We start from the raw sequence: 9,378 nt of genomic DNA on the forward strand, positions 1-9,378 counted from the left end.
TGCTTCTGGCATCTCTAAGCCATGTATCATTGAAATAAGATTTCTTTAAAATGCACATTATGCCGTGTCTACCATTCAGCTACTACAGTATTTTGTATTGTTGCGTTGCTGTTGAGAATACAATATGATAATTGCATTTTTAAATGTTATGCTCATATCAATACCTCATATTTTTACCTCATCTGTTGGTATCAGTCATTAGTTGTAAATAAATAATTGCAAAGTTGAATAAATTTGCATACACTAAAGAATTATGTTTCTTTTGTGCACTTACTTCATCCATTGGCATGAGAAACACCATATATTTAAGCCTTGACTATCTTCATTGGAGCCTGCTATACACCAAGCTGTTCTGATATGGGACTTCAGTAATGATTTTCGGCTCCAAATGATATTGTAGTCCATTATCCTATAGTGTCCTTAAGTATACAAGAGCCCTATGGCAAGTACTCTGTTTTCCAGAGAAGCTATTCAACTAGCATGGCTGGCTTGAGAAAAATAAACTCAGACCCATAGCAATGTTTAGGCCCCTGCATCCCACTGAATTCAGACATGTTTCTGCATCCATGTTCTTGTCAACAATCCAAGTCTAGATTCATTTACTGTGGAGCTGGGATGCCAAATGTTGGGTTCATATCATCAGACTTCAGCCATCTCATATCATCAAGCCACTGCCAAAAAAAAAAGCAGCAGGAGAGGGATTCCCATGATTTGTCTTACACATATCTGTAGATGGAATAAATGTTCCATTTGGATGGGCCTATATCTCTCCAAATCTTCCTTGGATTATCAAAAGAAGCAGAGACTCAAAAAAACAGGATGCCAAGCAGGAATTCATCTATGAGTGACCATATAGGATAAGCCTTTATGCCTCACCATGAGGGAAGTTCAGTATTAAACTCTGGACTGAAAGGAAGCACTTTTCCAATTCTCTGCTATGGCAGAGATGGTCAACTGCCCTAAGTCCACCCTTCCTTGCAAAAAAAATACAGTGTTTGATACGCTTTCATTCCTATCAGTGCTGTTAGGATTAAGACAGTCTGTTTACCCTGACATTGCATTGATGCTTCTAGCTACTGGTATGTGCAGTGTTTGTAACGTCAAATTCTTGGGCATCCCTCCTCTTTACAACACTTTGCAAGAGTCACCAGCAAGGCATCCCTCTGTGTGATGCATGTGCTCTGCGGAATCAGTATCAGTCTTAGAGGATCTTGGCATGTCTGAGAGATGTTACTCTTTGAAATGGCAGGTAGTTGTTAGACGAGAGCACAGGCTGAACATACTGAAATGACTGTGAGATGAAAATATTGGAAGAAATATCCAGAACACTGCTGGAGCCGGCAAATCAAATAGGAGAGGATGAAAACTGCTACTGCTCCTTAAGCTCAGCAGTGATGTGGAAGACCTGGGGAGTGAACATGGACCTTGCCAGACAGAAAGCAGCACTTAAGCAGCAACACCCACTCATGGTCCCCTGGGGATTTAGCATGGCCGTATCATGCTCTCCTTGCCAGATGTGTGTCATTCACAGCAGCACAAGGGCTTCATTTAGGTGGGTGCTAGGCTGGAGGTGGGTGTTCGAGCTTTCCTAAAATGTACAATTTAAACTGGAACCCTCCATATCAGGGGTATACTGTGTAGAAAGCAAACATTTCCACCCAAGGCAGCTATGGATGCAAAGATCCCACCCAGCACAGTGTGACTGTAGACTGTCCTGATTTGGTGTGCAAGAAACTCAGCTCAGCAAACACACGAGTACGTGGAGCTCAAGGGCTAACACAGAGCGGAGCAGTGGGTCTGGGTTAATGAGTAAACGACAGGGAAAATATTACCACACTGCAGGTAACTATTTGCCTGTCTTTTATCAACTACTGTTGAGGAGGTCTCACACACCCCACACACCCTGTCTAATCCACCACAGGAACCAGACACTGCCATCTCTTATGCCTCTGCTGAAGTAAGCTGGACACTTAAACTCCTTCCACCCCTTTGACTGTGTCTCTGTCCCGCTACCTTACTATCAACTTCCCACAGGTAGCTGTTTTCCACTTCTCTCTTCTAATGTCCAAGCCCAGCTCTTCAGCCCAACGTGCCCTCCTCCCTGCTCAGTCCCTGCATGCCTGTCTGCAGGCTGGGATCCAGCCCCGCTGCGCTCACCCAGCCCAGCCCGCACGGGGGACCACAGGGTTCAGCCTTCGGGACAGGGTGGCTGTGGCCAAGAGATCAATGGTCACAGCTCCAGCTGCAGTCAGAGACTGCTGGGGCTCAAGTCTGGAAGTGTTCCATACCCTCCCACACTAAGGACTAAACTCTGGGGCGAGGAGCAATCGTTTCTGCTTCTCTCCTCCAAGGAGGCAGGAAGACAAGAGCAGGAAACTAACCAAGAGCCTGTACTACTGCACACGTGCTCCTCAGTCCACCGCAATGACAAGTTGAGGCTTTCGATCCTCTCCCAGGGCGGGCGGATGTATCCAGCAAGACATGGAGGCTAAAGGCAGCTGTGGTTTGAATGCAGTGACCTGATCTTTACCTTGAGCAGAGGCTTGAACAGCAGCATGTGGTTCCTTGGCAGCAGTTTGCAAGAAGACTCAGCTGTGACTATGCTTTAACAAGAAGATACCTCATTCTGTGGCAAGAGCTTCTGCTCCAGCAGGAGGCTGCCCTGCTTAGCCAGAGCAGCTGCATGGACCTCTGCTGGCAGCCAGCTAGAGGATTGCAGTGTACTTCTTAAATCAAAATAGTCGATTCTGCAAAAGGCACTAGGGAAATACAGCCTAAAGCTGCAGGCTTTGCTCTTTCTCTTTTACCTGCTCGCAGCAGCTCTGATAGACACACAGCTGAAACTCAGAGGCAGCACTTGCTACAGCAAGGATTTGCAACAGCTTGCGATTTATGGGAGCAAATTAGCCACGGGGCCATCTGTCCTTCCCCAGACCAAGCCTGGCCCACTCCTTGCTGGAACAACTCCTTTTTCTTGAGAGGATGTATATCAAATTACTTAGGTTGGGAGGAGGGGGATATGTTTATAATTAAATAAACGTGGGAACCACAGGTGGTGGAGCCAGCGGCAGCGACCCTTCCAGCAGCATCTGCTGGCCAACAGTGCCTGACCACGCGTGCAGGACAGATGCTTGCTGGGTGCCTGAGTACAGCCTGACCCCAGGCCCACATGGGGCAGCACCCTGGGGTCTGCCAGCCCTCTTGGCCGCCCCACTGCACCTTGCCTACTCCATCCAGGCTTGTTCTTCATGGCAGTAAGACCAGAAGCACCGCAACTGGTCTAGCTTGACCACATGAGTCTTTTTTTTTTTTTTCCTACTCCCAGACTCTCTCGGTTTAGAGCTTCGACACTGGGGTAGCTGAAAGCAGGGAGTTGGTTCATGAACACCAAACACCCATCCATGTGCCACACTGCTGGCTAACCAGCACGAGAAAGAAGTCCACCATGGATGTAAGTGCAGATCACCCTGGGTTCACGGCTGCTCCAGTGTTTCACCCAGTGTCAGGTGGGTCCCGATGGGACAGGAACTCAGAACTGGTCCTGTGAGAAGAAAGTGCAGGATTTTAGCTTTTTAGCCCAGATTTCATGCCATGTCTGCTGCTTGCAAAATAGATTTAAAAAGAAGAAGATTAGGGAAACCTTCCTGTTCTTCATTGGTTGTGTATGGGGATCCCTGGTGAGCAATAGCGCTGCTGGTGCAGATCCATTGTCACAGCACTGGTGGCAATGCCAGCAGGCAGCGCACACCAACAGCTCCCTCCTGGGGCTGTGGGACAGTGAGAGCACCATTTCAGAGCTGAATTTTGGAAAGTGACATTTTCCACTTCTCACAAATTTGCAGAGCCGAAGCCAGAGTGCTCACTGCCATGGCACCGATGCACACCTGGCCCTGCCAGCGGTGAGCCCACCCCAACACAGAGTGAGCCACCACATGTTTTAATTACATACCCTTCCCAAACTCTGGACTAAACCCCATCCACAAGCATCACCTTGAATGGGGTTTACTGCTCGTCCATGCCATGGCCTCATGTCTTTTTGAGCAGCAGTTATCATCCAGTCATCTCATGTCATTCTTTCCTCAGTCGAGGAGGTGCCAAGACACTTGTAAATAGCTGAGCAGTGACATTCATTGCACTGCTGAAACCATCAGGACAGGTATGAAAAAGTTTGAGGTTATATATCAATGCAGATAAAAGTAGTGGTTGCAGATAATGAAAAATTACATGTGTGTTGCTGGGCTAAGCCAAAATGTTACAGTATGACTCCTTGACCTCCCAGTATTTCTTGTCTCGGGCAAACTTTTCCAGCAATCACTGGTATTTATCAGAAAAGAGATACAGTTATTGCATTTGGGTTTTTCAAATAACTGAGTAATTTAATCTTTTAAGTGCCTCTGAGATCACTTGGTGTAATTAAAGACAGAAGATGAATGACTGAAGTACAAGAGCATTGGAGGACTTTAAAAATGGATGTGTCCTTGATTGTGTCTCCTGTGCATTTATATAATGATTATCCCACATTAATATGACCAAACAGATAAAAGGAGAAAACAATAAGAGCTTGGTTGCTTACATTTCTTCCAGTCCAATGATAATATAACACCAGCTGGAGGAATGTGGCTGCGAATACCAAGCAGGAACAACCACGTGCTGCCGAGTGCAGGATCCCACTGCCACCCACTGCGAGGTGCAAGGAAAGGTAATATCTGCTCATGGATCCTACAGCAATGGGGCAGATAAATGGTTACAAATGTGTGCAAAAATTAAAAAACTTCCATCAGAAGTGGACTTAAGGGCTCAGTTAGTGTTGGGAGAGATGACTGCAACATTAGTAGCTTACTTCAGGAGCATTTATTTTCTCAGCTTTTGGAATTAGACCCATTTGATCTCAGTGGAGAGAGGGAGGTGGAAGGGTTGCTGCAAAGTATTAACCATCAACAAAAAATCTGTGAGGCCTGTAAACAGGATTTTGTCTTCTAAATAAACTATACATCCTGGCATACCTACGTCATACCTTGGTATTTAGCTCCTCATTTCATATCCTAAATGTAAATAAATACATACCCAAAGAGAGAAGCCGAGGTGGTGAGAGAGCTAGAGCTGGCCCTGCTCCATCCTTCACGCAGCACTAAGCCCCTGGATTATGCCTGTCCCAGGCGTGTCCCACTGCTCTGCAGGAGCAGTGGCTTCGCACCCCTTGGTGCACCCTCTGAGCTGTTTGGAGAGGCTGCAGCCTGCCAGGAAGCTCTCCTCGCCAGCTTGCTCCCCTCTCTTTCCTGGCAGGGCATCCGATGGCCTCCAGCTCGACTGCGCCATTGCCAGACTGCAAAACTTTGACACCTCGTAAAACTTTACGGCGCAGGTAGTTTATACTGTTACACCTCTGGAACTAAACACTCGGCCAATTCACGGTTCCCTCTGGCGGGAGGAAAACCAGATTTCTTGGGTCAAGTGTTGTGTTGGTGAAGCCCTGATGGTTTACAGCACTGCTGAAAGACTGTTAGAGGGCTCTGAGTGCAGAAGGAGGCCATGCCACAGCCAGCTCACTGCTGAGAGTCAAGTCACGATTTCAGCCAACATCCTCCCAGGACATGTTGTCGGTTCTGCTTGTTTTCCGGGTCCCTGCTGCACATCTCGCTTGGGAAGTGCCTGGGGCTCAGCACCGCTCTGGCTTGGATGTGCACCCTCAGCCCTGCGGGGGAAGCTCCAGCTTGGAGGCTTCTCTGGCTCCTGAGAGCCAAACAGGTGGAACTGAGAAGGTGCTGCTGAGGTCCTCTATTTCCCTGCAAGGACTGATGCCATAAAAAAAACCCACGAGAAAACAGTGAGAAGTACATTATATATCCCAGGTTAGGAGAGAAGAGTTAAAACTCAACTCTCTTTGCCAGCCCCCAAAGTCTTACGTGTTACTCTCTTGGTAAGGAAGAAACTGTTTCCACTAATCCAACATGATTTGCATTTGCAGTATTTAGAAAACACCATCACCCTCATTCCCATGGCTTTGCTCAGTGCCGGTGTTGGTCATCACCTCTCCCACCCACCAGTGCCTGACTTCCCTTTGCACCCCAGACTCTCCTGGGACCTGGGTCAAACACTCGTTTGGATGAACTCAAGAGAGCTGGGACCAGATAACGATGCTTCAATACGCTGTGTTCTGAGTAACTCTGGCGACAAAGAAAAGGCTTTTAACAGTAAAACTCATCATGTAGGGGGTATATCATTAAGGAACAAATAAGGGAGGTAGGGAGTTTTCAGAGTAGCTTCTTTTCTTCCATTTTATTTTTTACCAAAGAATATTTAAAGTCCCGTGGTCCATACCAGGGGACTGCATCCTCAGCTCCCCAGGGTGAGGAATTAGCACATCCACTTGTACCTGTGGCTCTTCTGCCCTGCTTCATTAGCATTTTCCCTTGTTCTCTCTGCCTCACTGGCCCTTTTGCCACTCCTTCACAAACACAGAAAGCACTGGAAAAATAATAGCCAGCAAAACATCGGCACCCACAAGTGTCTTGGCTGTAGACTGCTGTTATTTCAACTTTCTGCTTTCTTAACGATCTTATATTTTCTCGGAATGGTTTGACAGCGATTTCTCTGTTCGACTCTCAAAACAAGAAAAAAGGCTCTGATATGCTGGACACGACCACTTTCATCTCACCTCACTATTGCTTCTCTTTGCAATCTCTTAAAGAGGGTGAGCTTAACCGGCCAGCATCAGCCATAGCCTTGTGACAGCTGGTGAGGAGGGGTTTGGCTATCCATGAGTGACACATCAAAGTTGGGAAGAGCTCTCCCCTTTCTGCTCCTCACCTCCTCTCCTTGGCTTTGCATGAGTGAAAAAGTAACAACTTCTGAACTTTCTCAGCTGAAGCTAAAATCTAGCACCTAAACCTGACTTCTCTGCCCTTAATAAGGGGGGTTTGCAAGCAGAATGAACAGATCAAGTTTTTCTAAGTGCAAATGAAAATTTTCTAAAGCAAATGAATACAACGCAAGGAGGAAAGTGAAGGGCAAGTTGTGTGTTTAAATATGCGGACACTGGTATGGCCACTGTCACATTAATTACTCCTGTCCCTTTCTGCTCCCACTTCCTTTAACCTTGACATTTACTTTCCTTAGGATGTTTAACAAAGATGCTGCAAACTGACTGCTTAGGGCCACAACCACAGTGATGAAATCCCTCAGGCCTGTGAGTAACTCTACTGAAATAGAAGCTCTGTCAAATTTACTGCAGTGTTACTATGGAATAAGCTATTGCAACAAAACACACATATCGGTATGGTTATTTCCACAGGCTTTTAAAATAGCAATAGTCACTCTAAAGAAACCAAAACCAACAACAACAACAAAAAAAACAAATCAAAGAACCAAAGCTCCTCCAGAGCCTTAAGTCTGTTGGAAAAACCTCTGTTTAAGCACAGGCCCCAAAAACCTCCAACAAAAGTTATAGTTATTTATGTGGCATTCGAAAAACAAACAGCAACATTAAGTTCTTGCAGAATTATCATTATAGCAGCTCGTAAGGTACTCTGTACTTCATATTGCAGACAGAGAAATTGGAGAGATTAAACAGTAAGGTCATGTTATGATTTGTTAGGTGCAGTATCTTTATTTCATTTCTGAGATTGTTATAAAAACAATATAACATTCATTCTTCCATTTAGCAAAGACATCCTTCCCACAATCACCCCACACAATCTTTCAAAGAAATAAAACAGATGCTTTGCACTCACATCGCAAAAATATTTTGAATAAAAATACAATTTTGTATTTTACAACATGTTTAACCTGGAGCATTGAGCAAACTGGCAACGACATTCCTTTCTAAAAATACGTTTAAAATAAAGAAATTAGTCTACATAAAATACTGCATCTTAACATCTATCACATGCAGACTCTGGGTGCTGTTCAGAAAACTAAATACTGTCCTCCACTGCGCTTTGCAGCCTGGCTACGAGGTCTCCTCTGCTCAAAGCCCTTGCTACTGTCGGCATTCTTGCTCTAGATGCACAGATGATGATGGGGAAGTGCCAGATCATCCCTCAGATGTAGCTCTTGAACAGAAGAACTGCCCCACAGCCCGCAGCCTGATGGCAGGAGGTGATTACCGCATCAGTTTGCGTGAGCACACCGCAATCCTCCTTGGACAGGTACCTAACCTTTGCCCATTCAAGGTCCTTTCTGTTGTTAGTGGAGGCTAACTTTTTTCCTGGGAAGATTGACAAGAAACTCGCGCTGGCCCCTAATTACATAAAATGAAGCAGATTCCTGAGGCAAAACCCATACCATTATCTCCATCACATCAGCCTGTGTTTTCCCACCACCGTGCCATTCATTCACCAAGAGCTACATGTGGCTGCATGTGGGCAGCACTGTGGGTCGGCTGGTTGGGAGAAGACTTTGGCAACTGCTGTGCCCAGCTTGAGCCAGTCGATATTTGAAAAATCTTCCAAAGGCAACTGCGCCAAAGCCTGTGCTACTTCTATGGGCTGTGGCACCACAGGTGGATGCAATCATCCAGCTTCATAGCGACAAATCCCAGTTTACGTACAAATGAGATATCCAGCTGGTGCCATCTGCCTGTTGGTGGTTACATATCACCCAGCCTCTATGGAAAGAGCCTGCGGTGTCTCCTCTGTGCTCAGACTGTGGCTTTGCACATCGTGCTCTGGCTGGGCCAGTAAATAGCACAGGGCAGCAACTCGCTGGATGTTCAGTTGCTGGTGAAGTGTCGGGATGGGCTGCTGCCCACCAGCACAGCACCTGTGTTCTGCTGGACTCAGCCTGCCTGGGCCCCCTGAACTCCCACAAACCCAGGGGAGGTACGTACACTGGGCTTCTCAGAAAGATCACTCCCAGGCTCTTTGTTTTACCATCAGCAAAAGAATTACAACACATGTACAGGCACACATGTAACACACAAGTTGGGCACGGCCTAAAAGTAAAGCAGTTTAAAATTTTCTCTTCTTCAGCAAGTCCTATCAGGTTAAATGTATTTTCTATATATATTTTCAATACTTCATCACTTACCCTGATTTTTTTTATGTGAACCTTGATATTGAAATATACATTAGTGAAAAGAGAAAATTTTAAGACTGGAACCAGAGAACAAATACAATAATACATTACGATAAGATACTAATTCTTTTCTATTTATATAGATTATTCAAGAAAAAATATAATCTTAAATTACAAATTTAAATCATATTTCATATGCAAGTTTTAATTTACAGTACAGAATCACAGAATCATTGAGTATTCAGGTTGAAAGGAACCCTGGGAGGTCATGTAGTCATCTACTAGTTATCTAGCAGATAAACATCACATTTAATACAGCAGAATCAGCTTTAGTAGATAAATAATTCTTAATTAACACAGAGC

This window comes from Apaloderma vittatum, unplaced genomic scaffold (genome assembly GCF_000703405.1).
Source record: "Apaloderma vittatum isolate BGI_N311 unplaced genomic scaffold, ASM70340v1 scaffold3151, whole genome shotgun sequence".
NCBI lineage: Eukaryota > Metazoa > Chordata > Aves > Trogoniformes > Trogonidae > Apaloderma > Apaloderma vittatum.